Below are 15,486 nucleotides of genomic sequence, written 5' to 3'. Positions count from 1 at the left end.
GGTCCCAGTACAGGTGCAGTGGGGACACGAGCAGAGTCATCTCGTCCAGGCTGGGCAGGGTGGCCAGCAGCTCGCCCAGGATGGCCACCACGGTGATCTGTGGCTGCAGCAGGGCCGGGGACAGCTGGGGAGGGGACAGGGGAGGTGTCAGGGTCCTCATGGCAATTTCTGCCTCCTGCGGTGCCCGTGCCCTCCCGGGGTTCTCTCTGTCCCCTCCCTGGAGGGCTCTGCTGTCTCCTCTGTCCCTTTGTCAACCCCCCTGACCCCTCTGCAACCGCCCCACTCCCGCCCCCGTGTTCCCCCATCCCATACTGCCCCCTCTGCCCCCGTCCCACCTCTTGGGGCTCCATGGGGTCACGGGGACGCTCCGGGCGAAGGAGCTCCCGACCAGCGCCGGTCCCGGCCCAGAACCGGCCCCGGGAACGGCGCCGGGAGAATGGCGGAGCCCCCTCAGAGAAGCCCGGAAAGGGGCCGGGCGAGGTGACGTCACATCCCGCCCTTTCCAGTTCCGCCCCAATCCATGGGAAACTGCAGGATTTCGGCGCTTTGGGTCTATCCCAGGGGGTTTAGGCTCAGTCCCAGGCGATTTAGGCTCCATCCCCAGGGGATTCAGGCTCCATTCTGCCATTTCCAGGTGGAGTCCTTCCGCCGTTCCCGGCTGGATTTAAGAGGGAACGCGGAGCGCTCTGAGGAGCCCACAGAAATGCCCTCAACAATCGCGCCGCTTTTCTCGCGAGACCTCTGGCGAGAAGTGCCAAACGCGGCTCGGACCAATCAGAAGCCGCGCCTGGCAGAAGTACTGGCGGAAGTTCCCCCGCGGCGGCGTCGGGCGCTTCCGGCGGAAACGCGGAATTCCGGCTCTGTCCGTGGTTTCGTTTTGCACTCCTGCGTGTATTTGGGCTTTTCCCTTTTCCTAATAAATTCTGTTTCTGGCTTGGAGTCTCTCGCTGGTTTGACTTTCAAACCAGTAAAATAACTATTATAATTATTTAGTATTATAGCTGTATAATAACTAGAGTGTAACTACTATAACTATAACTATGTAGTATTATAACTGTAATACGACTATTACAACTATATTTAGTATTATAGCTATAATATAGCTCTAATATAACTATTATAACTATTTAGTACTATAACTGTAACTATTATAACTATATTTAGTACCGTAGTTGTAATATAACTATAATATAACTATTATAACTATTTAATATTAAAACTGCAATCTAACGATATTTAGTGTTAGAACTGCAATATAACCATAACTGTTATAACTACATTTAGTATTACAGCTGTAATAGAACCATAATATAACTATTATAACTATTTAGTATTAGAACTGCAATATAATATAACTATATTAACTATTTAGTATTATATAACTATTTCATATATTATAGTTATATTACAATTATAATACTAAATAGTTATATAATAGTAAATAGCATAATAGTTATATTACAGTTATAGTATAGTTATAGAGCTGTAGGTATTTAATATTACAGCTGTAATAGAACCATAATATAACTATTATAACTAGAACCATTTAGTAGTATATAACCATAACTATATTTGTTATAACTTCTTTAATATTGTATAGCTATTTAGTATTATATCTATAATATAACTATTATAGCTATAACTATTTCGTCTTATATAACTAAAATATAACTATTGCAAGTATTCTAGTGTTATGTAACTATTTAGCATTATAGCTGTAATAGAACAAAATACAACTATTACAACTAGAATTTACTTTTATATAACTATAACTATAATTGTTAAACCTATTTGAATATTGTATAGCTATTTAGTATTATATATATAATGTAACTATTATAACTAGAACGATTTAGTATATAACTATTTAGCATAGTTATATTGCAGTTACAATATAGTTACAATAGCTATAGCTATTTAATACTATAGCTGTAATAGAACCATAATATAACTATTTATATGGTTATGTTATATTATAGTTATAGTTATAATAGCTAAAACTATTTAGTATTATAGCTATAATATAGCTAAAACTATTATAATTATAACTGTTTTGTTTTATATAACTATAACTATAATTGTTATAACTATTTTAATATTCTATAACTATGTAGTATTATATCTATAATATAGCTATTTTAACTATAACTATTTAATATTATAACTGCACTATAACTATTATAAGGATATTTAGTACTGTAGCTGTAATATAACTATAACTATTATAACTAGAATATTTAGTATTACATAACTAAAATATAACTATTATAACTATTTTAGTAATATAGACCTATTTTGTATTATATCTGTCATATAACCGAAATATAACTATTATAACTATAACTATTTAGTACTATAACTATAATAGAACTATAACTATTTTAACTGTATTTAGTACTATAGCTGTCATATAACTATACCTATTTAGTCCTATATAACTGAAATATAATTATTATAACTATTTTAGTATGATATAACTATTTAGTATTATTACTGTAATATAACTATTATACCTATATTTAGTATTATAACTGTAATATAACTATTATAACTACATTTAGTATTGTAGCAATAGTATAACTGTAATATAACTCCAAATTAACTGTAACAACTGTAACTATTCAGTATAATATAACTGTTTAGTATTATAATTGTATTATAATATTATAGAACTATTTAGTATTACAGCCGAACTAAAACTATTGAACTGCAGCTATTTAGTGTTATAGAACTGTTTAGTATTATAACTCATAACTATTTAGTATTATAGAACTATTTAGTATTATAACGATAACTATTGTAACTAGACCTATTTAGTATTTTGTAACTATTTACTATTATATCTATTATATATCTAGAATAATAATTATTGTAACTATTTAGTATTTTAAAACTATTTAGATATATATCTATAGTATATCTGTAATAGAACTATTTAGTATTTTATAATTATTTACTATTATATCTATAATATATCTATAAGAGAACTATTTCGTATTTTATAACTATTTACTATTATATCTATAATATATCTATAATAGAACTATTTAGTATTTTATAACTATTTATGATTATATCTATAATATATCTGTTGGAACTATTTTGTGTTTTATAATTATTTACTATTATATCTATAATATATCCGTAATATATCTATAATAGAACACTTAGAACTCTTTAGTGTGGGAATGCACAAAATCAGAGGGTTTTGGGGAAGCTGCCAAAGGCCTCAGAGACAGCAGAACTGTGACTGGAGCTCAGCAGGAGCCATGAGATTGGTCAGCAGAAAAATTATTTAAAATGTAGAAAATCAAGGACAAAGAGCACAATGGTCTGTGCATTAATGCTTGTCTAGAATAACTCCCTGAGCTGCAGAAAAGTTTATCTAGCGAGGTATTGGGGAGTTTGGAGCTCAGTACTGGAGCTCTGTGCATTGTGTTTAAGGCTCACGAGCAGGGATTGTATTCGGAATAAGCCGGCATTGTTTAACCAAAGGTACCTGTGCTCACAGTGGCTGGGTGGAACCACTGTCAGTGTGCTTCTGCTTTGGGTGATTGGCCAAAAAACTGATAAAGTGAGTGTGACACGGAGTTCTCTGTCTGCTGCCTGGGATGTGAGCTGCTGCATCTTCCCACTGCCAAGACCATGGGATGAGAGTGATGCTGGAAAATCAAACAGCTCCAGGCACGTTCCCAGCAGTCCTGTCCCGCTGGTGATTTGTGCACAGCCCAAACCGGCCGTAAAGAAAGCAGAGATAAAGGGAATTTGAGATAGAGATAAACTGCTGGAGGCTGCCTGGAAGTTGTTTTGAGACATGAGCCCAGCTGAAGGAGTTCATCCCAACCTAGCAAGAAGGCAACTCAGGAAAAGTCACCCAAGAAAGCTTCCCCTGTGAAGAAGGGGCAGAGTGCATCCCGTAAGAAATGGGGGCATTGGAACAAGGACTGTCCAGTGCTGGAAGAAAAATCATCAGTGCCCCCAGCTGCCAGCAGAACAAACCTCAAGCAGCTCAGGCTCTGAGTGATGGGGGCCGAGGGCTGGCGTGGTAATGATTAGCATTGACTCCATACCTGCAGAAGGCTGCTCAATCAACTTATCCTACCACACTGTATTGTTCTGTGCTAATTAAGAAACTCACCCCCTTACAGACAGTCCAATACAGACTGATCCAACTGGTCAACCAATCCAAACACCATCACCAATTAAGATAATGGCCAATTAAGAAAACACCCTTTGGTAAACCAATCTGCATAACACATTCCACATGTGCACAACAACAGGTGCAGCAAGGAAGCAGATAAGCAAGAGTTAAGGCCCTGGGCCTCCACACCAGTGCATCTCCCTTTTCTTTGCAGCCTCCTTCTCTTCCACACAGACAAAGTTTAGGATTGACAAATCCTGGCTTGGGAGAACAACAAGAGGAGAGCACCTTGGATTTTGTGAGAAAGGAGCCTCACTCTCTAGAATTTTTAAAAGTTTAATAAGGGATAATTAGAGACAAATCAGTAACAGCACTGGGTGCTTGGCGATGGCCAGAGGCACACGGGTTAACCACAGCAACTCTTCTTGTCTAGTTTTCCATTGTATTGTTCAAATTATACACATTCAAACATTTCTTTGAACTCGTTTACATGTTCCAGGAATTCCTTAGGTTGGTTTGACCCCCAACCTGCCTTTTTAGAGTACAGGCACGAATTGCAGATTGTTGTTTTGAGGGTTGTGTGTCACCTCCTCACAGGGGCCCCCTGTTCTGTGCTTTCAGCAGGTGACACTTACTGACAGTGGAAGGGTCAGTGGCAGGGGTCCTCATCACATCCCTGCCTTAAATGTTATCTGACCATCCAGACGGTTTTAGCTATTTCAACAAGTATTTTCAACCAACATTAGCAATTTCACAAATATCTCTGAATTCTTATTGTCAGTTAGATACAAAAATAAGAACATTAGTTAATTATTTCACAACTACAGCTACTTCTGCAAAAGTTAACGTTATAATTCACAACACATGGCATCCACTTTAATGTTTTGCAAAAGACAAAACTATAATGTATGTTCTTCACAGTGTCCACAAATTAAAATACCGTCCATAAATGATGTCCTGATGATATGAGCTACACAGGGGCCAGGGCATTGGCCACAAGAAGCTGACAAATTATACTATAGCAAAAGCAGTGAAAAGTGATTACAAACTGTACTTTATCAAACTCGTTGTGATTAGGAATAATTTGCAGAAGTCAATACATAATAGCAAAAGCCAGCACTACCTAGTTCTTTATCCCAAAGCCAGGGCAGGTTTTTCCCTTGCATGGAGCACTTGGGCCTTCCCCGGGCCCCTCCTGCCCTCCTGCAGAGCCGCTGGCATTTTCCAGCACACACAGTTTGTCCCCAAGAGCCGGGTGCAGCCCAGAAGGCTCCAAGCGCCTCCTGCCAGGCTGACTCTGCAGGGGCCCAGGCTGCTCTGGGCTCTGCCAGGGCTCTGCTGGGGCTCAGCTCTGGGCCAGGCTGGGCCCGCTCTCCCCTCACATTGCTCCGGGCAGCTGAGCCACAGCGGGAGAAGGAAGGGACACGGCAAGGGAGTTGAGGTTTAAGAGAGTTTTTATTCAAAAAACTGCCATACCAAACAGGCTGTCATAAGAACAATAACCAACTGTGCTAAATATCCTAACCAACTAGCAATGCTAACTACACTAACCAACTAGAAGTACAAACTACCATAACTAACTACTTCTCCTAACTACTATAAATAAAAGCTGTCTCCGAGGGCATCATCTCCTCTGCTGCTCCTTCAGTTGTTTCGCCGCAGAGATCAGAGGGGTCAGGCTGGAGAGAGGCTTGGCAGATGACAAAAATGGGTGCTGCACAAAAGATAAAAAAGAAAGAAATGAACTGTTACTTTCCAGAGTCAAGTTCCTCACAGGCTCTGTTGCAACAGGACAAAGGGAAATGCTTTGAAACTCAAGAGAGGGAAGCAGGCTCAGATTAGATGTAAGGAAGAATGTTTTAACCAGGAGAGTGGGGGAACACTGACAGAGGGTGCCCAGAGATGTGGGAGGTGCCTCCTCCCTGCAAACATCCAAGCTCAGGTCAAGCAGGGCTCGGAGCCCCCTGAACTGCTTGAAGATGTCCCTGCTGGCTGTGGGCACCAGGTGCAGCTGAGCTGGAAAGGAGCCTGCCAAGGCAGAGCAGGCCAGGACTCTGCTGGCTCTGCGTGTGCAAAGCAGCGAGACTGGAGACTGTCGGAGGGGGCCCCACAAGAAAACCCCTCCCTGGCGCTGCTGCTTCCCCGGCAGCCCTTGGCATTCACCTGCAGCAGCTCCTGGGCAGCCCAGCGCCGCTCCTCGTCCGGCTCCAGGCTGCACTCGAGGAAGTCCCGCAGCAGAGCCGACAGGCGCCTGGGCTCCTGCAGCTGCGGGGTCCCGTTCTGCCGGATCCGAGCGCGAGCCTGCAGGGAAAGCAAACTCAGCGCTCTGCCAGCTTCCTTCACACCCACACGCGCTCACAGCCACCCCGGCTCCCCAGCCCCCGACACAGGGGCACTTTCCTCCCTGACACAGATGCTGCTCACACCTCATTGTTCTATGCCAGACAAAAAACCCAAACCCTGCGGCTGCCACAGCCACTGCAACATCCAAATGATCTCGCCTTGAGAGCCACTTTCATTGCCTGACTCTGTCAGTAGGAACCTCCATCACAAATAGCACATTTTGCTTCTCCAAATGTGGACACCAGCTTTACAGGCCATTTTCCACAGTCAGTGTGGTCTGACTGTGTTATTTCAGAGGATTCTTACATCAAGTGCATCTCCGCAGTGCCACTGACACTCAAGTAAATGCATTCCTGATGCCCCATCCCAGAAACTGCCAGGCAAGAAACAGGAGTTTGGTGTTGCTGAAAGCTCAGCTTTGGTGACACAGAGAAAGTTGCTTGAACTAGGAAAGAAATATGGTAGTCTATGGGGATGTTAAACAATCATCTTCAGGATTTCAACAAGTTTTGCAGTGAGAAGAATCAGGGGGCAGATCATCTTGCAAAACCTCTTCAACCTCTTCTAGAAACTCCTTCAGAAATCTTTTTGGGTTGGGAGGTGGGATTTGGGGTTGCTTTGGGGTTTTCTTGCAGGCTAACATTAGAGTTGATGCACTTGCTTCACATTTCCAGGTCATTCTCACAGCCAGAAGAGCTGCAACAACGTAAATCCCAAAGCAAATTGTTGCTGGAGACTGCAGAATATTAATCTGTGTTGAGGCTGGAGTCCTCTGGGAATTCCCTTCCCCTGTGCAGAAACCTCCAGCTGCTGCTCCCAGGGCAGGGTCCCCCTGTGCTCACAGGCCTCTGCAACCACTGCAGAATTTGCCTCTCACCATGGCCGCCGTTTCCCTGAAGTAGGGAGGTTCTCCCTCCACCATCTCGATGGCCACGATGCCAAAGGACCAGATGTCCACCTTGGTGCCATAAGGGGATCTGGTCACAACTTCAGGGGCCATCCAGTGAGCAGTGCCCACCATGGAGCTGCGCTGGTCCTGCCCAGGGCTGAGCTGAGCGCAGAGGCCAAAATCAGCTGAGGACAGAAACAAACCCTGTCAGAGGCAGAGCAGAGGCACTGCTGGCACCCTGCTCCTCTGCTGAGCTCTCTGCAGGGGCAGCCGCTCTCAGCTGGCAGCAGGGGCCGGGCAGTGCCCCCAGCAGCCCTTGTGGGGCTCTGGCCCTCCCTGGGAAGCAGCCCCACACCCGCAGCCCGGCAGCGCCGTGCCTGCCCAGGAACACCCACCCAGCCTGACAGAGCCGGCCATGCCCAGCAGGATGTTGGAGCTCTTCACGTCTCTGTGGATCACTTGGTTGGAATGGAGGAAATCCAGGCCCTGCAGACACTGAGAGAGAACAAGAAACACCACAGCTAAAACCAATGGCCGCAACAGATCACACAAGAAAGGACAGCTCAGAATTCTGCCAGCAGCAGCTTTGCTGTCACAGGCCACCAGTGCAGTGCACACAAGCTCCAGGCAAACGCTTCAAGGCAAAGCTGAGAACAGCAAATCAAATCCAAAAAAGACAGAGAGCACCACAACAGCAGCACAGAGAGAACAAGAGCAGAGCAGAAGTGCAGTGATGCTGGCAGGCCGTTCACTGCAGAGGCTCTTTCTTCTCCAGCTCATGAAAACAACACAGAAACAAAGCCCTGAGCATGGAGCCACTCCTGTTCTCACGCCCTCTTTGCAAGGACCATCATGGCCCAGCCATGGCAGTGACAAGCAGGATCCCTCACCTCCCGACTGACAGCTGCCATCTCTCCCTCAGCCATGCGGGTCTGCCTGACAACGTCCTGCAAAGTTCCTCCATCCATGTATTCCATCACTAGCCAGAGATCTCCATCTACAAGGAAGCTGCAAGAGGAAAACAAAGGCATGGAGATGAATGGGCAGTGCTCAATTCCCCCATGGAAAAGCCTGGAGTGCAGTTTTGTTTCCAGGTCACTTGTCAGTGAGGACAGAATCAGATGCAGAGACATTCCTGCCAGGCTGCACAGCCCTTGGAATCCGCACAGTCTAAAGGAGAAGGAGACACCTGGGAGAAAGGAGAGGCCTTAGATGGCAAGCAGGTGCCAAATCCAGTTTAGCATCAGCCCAGATCACTGTGGAACCACAACACTTGTCCACAGCTGCTTCAGCTTCTGAACTCATCAGTGCCACCATTCCCTCCAGAACAAGGCAACACAACTGCCAGGGTTATCCAGGGGAGGAGGCCGTGCAGCACGTGGGACAAAAGCAGCCAGAAAACCTTTCAGAAAGTCCCTTCAGAAACAGGCAAGGCCAGTGAAAAATGCGCAAATGAGGCATTTCTGGACACAAGACCCTGCTCTTCCTGGCATGTGTAGCCATGGAAAAGGGCTGGGAAGAAGAAGCCAAGGGAAATAATTTCGTCTGTGCTTCATCAGCACTTGTTGGAAGACACAGCAAACGGGGTCAACTTGAAGGAAAGACCAAAGCAAAGCAACAAAAGCACATGGAGGGAGTGAACTGCCAGGCTGCTGTTGTGGGAAGACGTGGCTGGCTCAGGCATTTTCAAAACAGGCTACAGACTACGGATGCCAGGAAAGGTTAACGCAGGGCCCAGGCACGGGATAAGAGCTGAAGCACTCACCTGTCCAAAGAGTTGACAATGTTGGGGTGCTTCTTGTCCTTCAGGAACAGGATCTCATTGACAGCTCGTTCCCTGCTCTGCCCTCGCAGACTCACTTTCTTGATGGCCACCTGAAGGGACATTGCAGCCCTTTCACTGCAGCAGTCTGTGGCAGGAGGCCACAGCAAACACGCAGCGAGTCTTTTTGGAGCGACGCAGCCGGGCTGGGCCAAACTGCCCTGGCATGGGACACCAGAGCTCAGCAAGGGCCATTCCCACAGCCCATTGCTCTGCTCCCTGGGGGCTGCTCACAGGACACATGGCCAGAGACATTTGGCCTTGCAAGCTCTGCAGAAATGGTCCCTCAGCTGTCAGCCTCAAAGCTCTAACAACATTCTCTGTACCTACAGTCTTTTCAAATGGCCTCAACACTCTCATTATTATTATTCAAACACATTTTGCAAGCAGGAGGTAATTTGGGTTTTGTGCCAACAGAGCAAAACAGCCAGCAACCCTTTAGCAATTCTATGGGATTTGGTCATGATTTCAGAACCAACTGCTCTGTTTGGGATTGCACAACAAAGCAAACACGCACATCCATAGCTCAGGTGATCCCTGTGACAGGCTGTCACTGATACCTGACCCAAAGACAACTGCAGGATTTAGGAGAGAGCTTTGATCTGGACATCCATCTTCTCATTTCTCTCCCTCGCCCTCTGTGAACAGCTGAACTTGGACTAAAACCCCAAACTGAGCCCAAGCAGGATCTCTCCCTAAATAGGCCTTGAGGTTCCCTTTGAAGATGAAAGGCAGGGTGGAAAAACTGCTAAATCGTGTTCCTGTCTGAGGCTGGCATGAAGATAAATTGGGCCTCAGTCTGCAGCAGCTGATGCATTCTCACTTTTAGATATGGAGACCAAGGCAGCGTGTCCTGCTCTGACAGACACCGCTGCCCTCCTTGCATTCCTTTGGGCACTTCAGAAGGACCAAGCCTGTCCCAGCTGTGCTCTGCAGGCTGACACTGCTCTGCCTTCAGAGCAGCAGCCTGGCCAGGAAAGCTCTGCTGGCCCCCAAAGCTGCAGCCACAGCTCCCAGCAGAGGGGAAAGCCCTGCAGAGCTGCCAGACGTGCTGGGCGTGTTGACACTGACCTCTCCTCCAGTGGCCCTGTCGAGTCCCCTAGAAACGCTTCCGAAAGCCCTGGAGACAAAACAGCAGAGAAGAAGTTATCAATTCTGATCAGCACTGAGAGACAGCAGGCTGGTGGCCCAGTGTCTGAAGGTGTTTGGAGCTCTCCTGACTTCTCACTTGATCCTGCACCAGCACAAGCCCTGGCCCTGCTTGTGCAGAAGGAGCTGCCGCGCACTTACCCTCGGCCAAGCTGCTCCACCTCCAGGTATTTCTGGGCAGGCTCCTCCTGGCTCACGGTGTTCCCTGAAAGAAACCACGTGGAAGACGCTCCCTCCCAGAGTGAGAGCCCGCCTTGCAGCAGAGCCACAAGGCAGCCCCACTCCCTGGGGCCGTCAGCCCCTTGCTCTCAGCTGGGCAAGGACAAGAAATGGCTCGGTGACATTCAGCTGCAGAGCAACACTGGCTGCAGCTGATGCCCAGACACACACACAGCCCCCTGCTCGGGCACCCAGGAACAGAGCAGACGTACTCAGCTGCATCAGGCACCACTCCCCTCTCCCCTCTGCCTGCAGGGCTGTGCTGCTGTCAGAATCTTCAGCCCCGGATCCCACAGCGGAGGGAGGTTCATTGTCCTCTTCCCAAGCAGAGGGAGGTTCTCCATCCTCTTGCCAAAATTCTGCAGCTCCTCCATCCTCTTCCCAGAACACTGCAGCTTTGCCATCATCTTCCCAAGCAAGGGGATGTTCGCTGTCCTTGTCCCATGCTGGGAGATGTTCACTGTCCTCTTCCCAAGCCTCAGGATGTCCTCCATCCTCGTCCCACACTGGGAGCTGTCCGCTGTTGTCATCCCACGCCTTGGGAGCTTGGCCATCCTCATCCCGCACCAGGGGACATCCACCGTCCTCGTCCCACGCTGGGAGATGTCCGCTGTCCTTGTCCCACCCCGCGGGAGCCTCGCCGGTGCATTCCCACACCGCGGGATGTTCGTCCTCATCCCCAAGAACAGCTGGAGGCTCTCTGCTCTCTTGCTCCTCTTTGGCCTCCTCTTTGGAAGCAGAGGGAGCCACAGGAGGTGCTGGTGCTGCTTTGGTGCCCTGTGGACAGACGGCAGCATGAGGGACGGGAAGTTCTAACTCAGTTCTCACCTTCTTTATCCTCAGCTGCACATCCAGCTGCACTCAACAGAAATTGGGTTTGGAGCTGTTCCAACTAACAATGTAAAGCTAAAGTAGACATTGCCACTTATTGCTGGGAATTCGATATTCCAGCATGGCTAAAGCCAGCCAGCAATCCTCTGCCTGCAAAAGCAGACCTGCAGCTCTTCAAAAGCTGTTCAGCAGAAAAGGAGAAAACTGACAGGGATCCCTTTGCTGCTGCTGCTGCTGCTGCTGCAAAGACACTGACAGGAACTCTCCTTCAGCCTCCCAGGCTGGCACTCAGCTGCCACATGCTGAGCTCACAACTTGCTGCACAATTCCAAACACCAAAGGTTCCTTTCCCACTCACCGACGGAGGAGCTGCTCGGGATCCACAGAAGAAGTGCCCTGCAATGGGAGAGGGAACATGAACCAGATGCTGTTAGGAGAAAAACTGCCTGTTATGGGAAAAGCCACGCAGCAAGGCAACCCCAAGAGAGCATTTTGCTTTCACAGCATCCCTCCAGGAGCCACAGTCCCTTCCCACAGCAAGCAAGAGAACAGCACAAAATACTGGGCTGGCTCAGTTCTTGGCCGGAGCAGCAAATGGAGGCAGTTGCAGGCTCTGCCGGCACAGACTCCCTGCCTGAGGGAACAGAACCCCCCAGGGCTCATTGCAAATGCTGGGCACGCCCCGCTGGCTGCAGACACCCCCTTTTTCAGCTGCAGCTGCTGGCAGGAGCTCTCCCAAAGCAATGCTGCCTTCATGGTGATTTGGTTCCAAAGTCAGCTCAGCTCCAGAGGAAGAACAGAAAGCACACAGCAAGCCCAAAGCCACAGATGCTGCACCCAGGGAAAGGTTCGACTTACGTGCCAAGTGGGTTAAAAAATAGCCCGAATAAGCCACGGAGTACAGAGTGCAGACTGCAGCAGCCACCTGCTGGATCATTTTGGCTGCGCTGCACACGTCTGCTGCCTGTAGCCCTGCAAGCACAGGACGACACCCGTCAGGGCTGGGCTGGCTGCTGAGAATGCCTCGGGCAGGAGGATCCTCTGGCAACGAGCCCAGAGCCACTCTGGCCACTGAGGGCTCCGTGTCCCACAGCAACGGGAACACCGCGGGGACGTGGCACTGCTCCTGTGACAGCACAGCAGCAGCTCACGCAGAAACCGCCTGCAAGGTTCTCCTGTGTCACAAAGGAGCACAAAGAACCCTCCCAGGGCACCGCCTGTTGCCCAAAGGATGCAAGAGGAACTCGCAAAATGCAGCACACAAGGACACCCCATAGCCCAGCCTGAACACTGAGGAGGAACAAGGACGGCACCAAAGCAAAGGAAACGTGACCTTTAGTCACTGATACTTCTGACTAAAAGCAGCAAGCCTTGTTCCATCGGGGATCTTTGTTCTACTTCTAAAAACAAGCAAGGTTCTCCAGTCTAAATATTCAGAAGGCAGAAACTGGGGAGAAGGTGGGATTAGGAGGAAGGAGGAGGAGGGAGAGAGGAAAAGGAGGAGCGGGAAGAGGAGGAACAGGAGCAGGAGCAGGAGGAACAGGAGGTTGCAGTGTCCCCTGTGGCCGCAGCCACGGGACCATCGCCTCCACCTGGTCCTGCAGGTGAGCGGGGAGGGGGAGCTTGTCCCAAATCTATTGGGGGGTCCCTGAGAGGGTTTTTTATTGGAGTGTGTTTGGAGCTTGCAGATTGTGGACTTGACCCCAAATATCGTCTGGCATCCCTGGGAGGTTTATTTTCTCTGTGTGTGTAGGTTTGGATCTTGCAGGAGCCCAAAGCTGAGCCCCTTGGGGGGATTCATGGGGGTCCACGTGGCCATTGTCCAGAATGGGCAGGGGGAGGACATTGTTGCTGGGGATCCCCAGGAGAGCAGAAGAAGGGATAGCCCTGGGACCCCCAGAGTGGGGAGAGCAGAGAGGGGCGATCCCAGAGCTGGGGGAGCCCCGGCTGGCTGGAGAGGGGGGGAGCCTGCAGAGGAGGGACCCCGGGGATCCCAAAGTAGAGCATCAGGGGAGAAGGGACCCCATTGTGAGAGTCTGTCTGAAATATCCTTCAACTGCCTCACAAGTGTCATTGAGAGAGCACTGAAGATCCCCCTGTCCACAGGCCTCTGGCTTCGTAAGCCAGGAGAGCTTGGTGACCCGAGAGCATTGCTAAGCTACTCCACAGGTGTGTTTATCTTTTCTGCATGCTACACTGTATTTCAGGAGGGGAAGAAAAAAAGGACATTCTGAGCATTTTGCAACAATAGCTCTGGGATTTTTCCTCTCCCAATTCCTGGCCTGGCTGGACTTTTCCTGAGTGTTAGGAGTGGTCCCTCAAAGAAGACCCCTTCCGTCCGTTTGCACCCACCATGACAGACAAACTGAGATGCAGCAAACCACCTCAGCAGAGAAAAGCCGAGACATGAAATCCCCATGGGAAAAGGCCTCTCCCACACTTTCCAGGGACTGGGACTGAAGCCCCCAGCCCGGGGGAGGTGCACGGGGGGAGGCGAGCTGACCAAAGCAAGATGGATGTTGCAGGTGCGGGCACTGAACCACGAAAACAATGGCTCTGGCCCACTGAGATCTGGACTGTGTGTACCCTTCTTCCAAATATCAGTTTTTTCCCCGGAAGATCCAATAGATTCAGTTTCAAAATCATTCCCTTCCCCCATGGAAAAGGTGTGTAATGGGAATCCAGATGAGCTGCATCTCTGAGATCTCCCCAGACGTGAACTGGTGAACCTCATCGGCCGGACACCGAAGGACTCCGCCGTTCCACCTCTGGCAGCTTTATACCCTTTTCTTCTTCCTCCCTCTTTGCCTTGTGTTTTCCTTTCCTTCCAGTTCTTCCCCAATGCATTTCTACTGTGGTTATTTCAATAAAAGTGCATTTGTATTGATGATCACTGCAAACCCCCTTGTACTGTGTTGGTTTTTTGCACCCTGAGATGACGAACCATCAGGAAACTCGTTCGTAAGGACGGATCGTGACAGTATGATCTCCAGCAAACTGGGTTTATTGGCACAGGAACAGGGGACACAGCTGAACAGGGTCCAGGGACAAAGACAGGGGGCAAGCTGAGGGCACAGGGGGTTTTTATATGGGGCAGTGAGGGTGGAGCTGAGGGTCAGGGTCCAGTGGGTATGGGGGAAAATGGGGCAAAGGAGGGGTTAAGGGTCGGGTCAGCTAATGGGGAAACAGGGGCAGAGGAATGCAGTAAACTAGGGCCAGTGGTGGGACAGAGAGAGGAGAACGTTCTAGGGACTAGCCAGAGATGGGTAACAGGGCTTGAACTAGGGTAATTAGGCCCACGGGCCAATGGGGTAACATAACTTTACATAAATCAGCATGTGCCTGCAAAGGTCTATGAGAGAAGCAAGCTTCTCACCATACCCTTGAAATCTATTCTTTTTTGGGACCAGTTCTCCACTGCAGGGAGATTGAGACTCCCAGGGGCCTCCACACCAGTGCATCTTGCTTTTCATTACAGCCTACTCCACCTCCTCCATCCAGACAAAGTTTAGGATTGACAAATCCTGGCTTGGGGGAAGAACAAGGCATGAGCACCTTGGGTTTGTGACAAAAATGTGCCTCACTCTATAGAATTTTTAAAAGTTTAATAAGGAATATTAAGGGACAAATCTGTAACAGCGCTGGGTGCTTGGTGATGGCCAGAGGCACACTGGTTAACCACAGTGTTATGTTTGCCCTATTATCCCATCAAGGAGAAGCCAAACAAGATTCAAAGTAGCAGCAATTTTAATTGGATATCTAAAAAAAAAAAATATTCAATTACACTTGATACATTAACAATAGAATTGGGTTAAAATATGAGGTACTTTGGAACAAGAGATCCTTTGGTTCCAATAACAGAGCATTCCCAAATCTCACCGTGGGTGCGCAGCCTGGAGCTCCGGGACCTTCAGCGCCTGACGTACAAGCTGCCAAACCAAAATTCTCCTTTGATCTTATCTGTTGAAGCCATCTCCTCCCATTTTCCCTTCATCCCACTTCCACCTCCGCCCTATCACCACCTTCCAGTGCGTGTGCTCCACCACTCATTTAGGCGGTCACAGCCCTCTTTGGGGGTCACCACTGGATGAA

The 15,486-nt window shown here is 48.3% G+C and overlaps 1 protein-coding gene across 1 annotated transcript in view; it reads left to right on the top strand.

Moving 5' to 3' along the window:
* The window catches only part of LOC311164351 (uncharacterized protein), a 269,234-nt gene that overhangs the window by 46,260 nt on the left and 207,488 nt on the right, over nt 1-15,486 (top strand). The gene's annotated exons all lie outside the window — the stretch shown is intronic.

Source organism: Fringilla coelebs, assembly GCF_963513975.1.
Source record: "Fringilla coelebs genome assembly, chromosome: 31".
Taxonomy (NCBI): domain Eukaryota; kingdom Metazoa; phylum Chordata; class Aves; order Passeriformes; family Fringillidae; genus Fringilla; species Fringilla coelebs.
The sequence above is the reverse complement of the archived record's forward strand: the minus strand, read 5'-3'. Positions and strand labels throughout refer to the sequence as shown.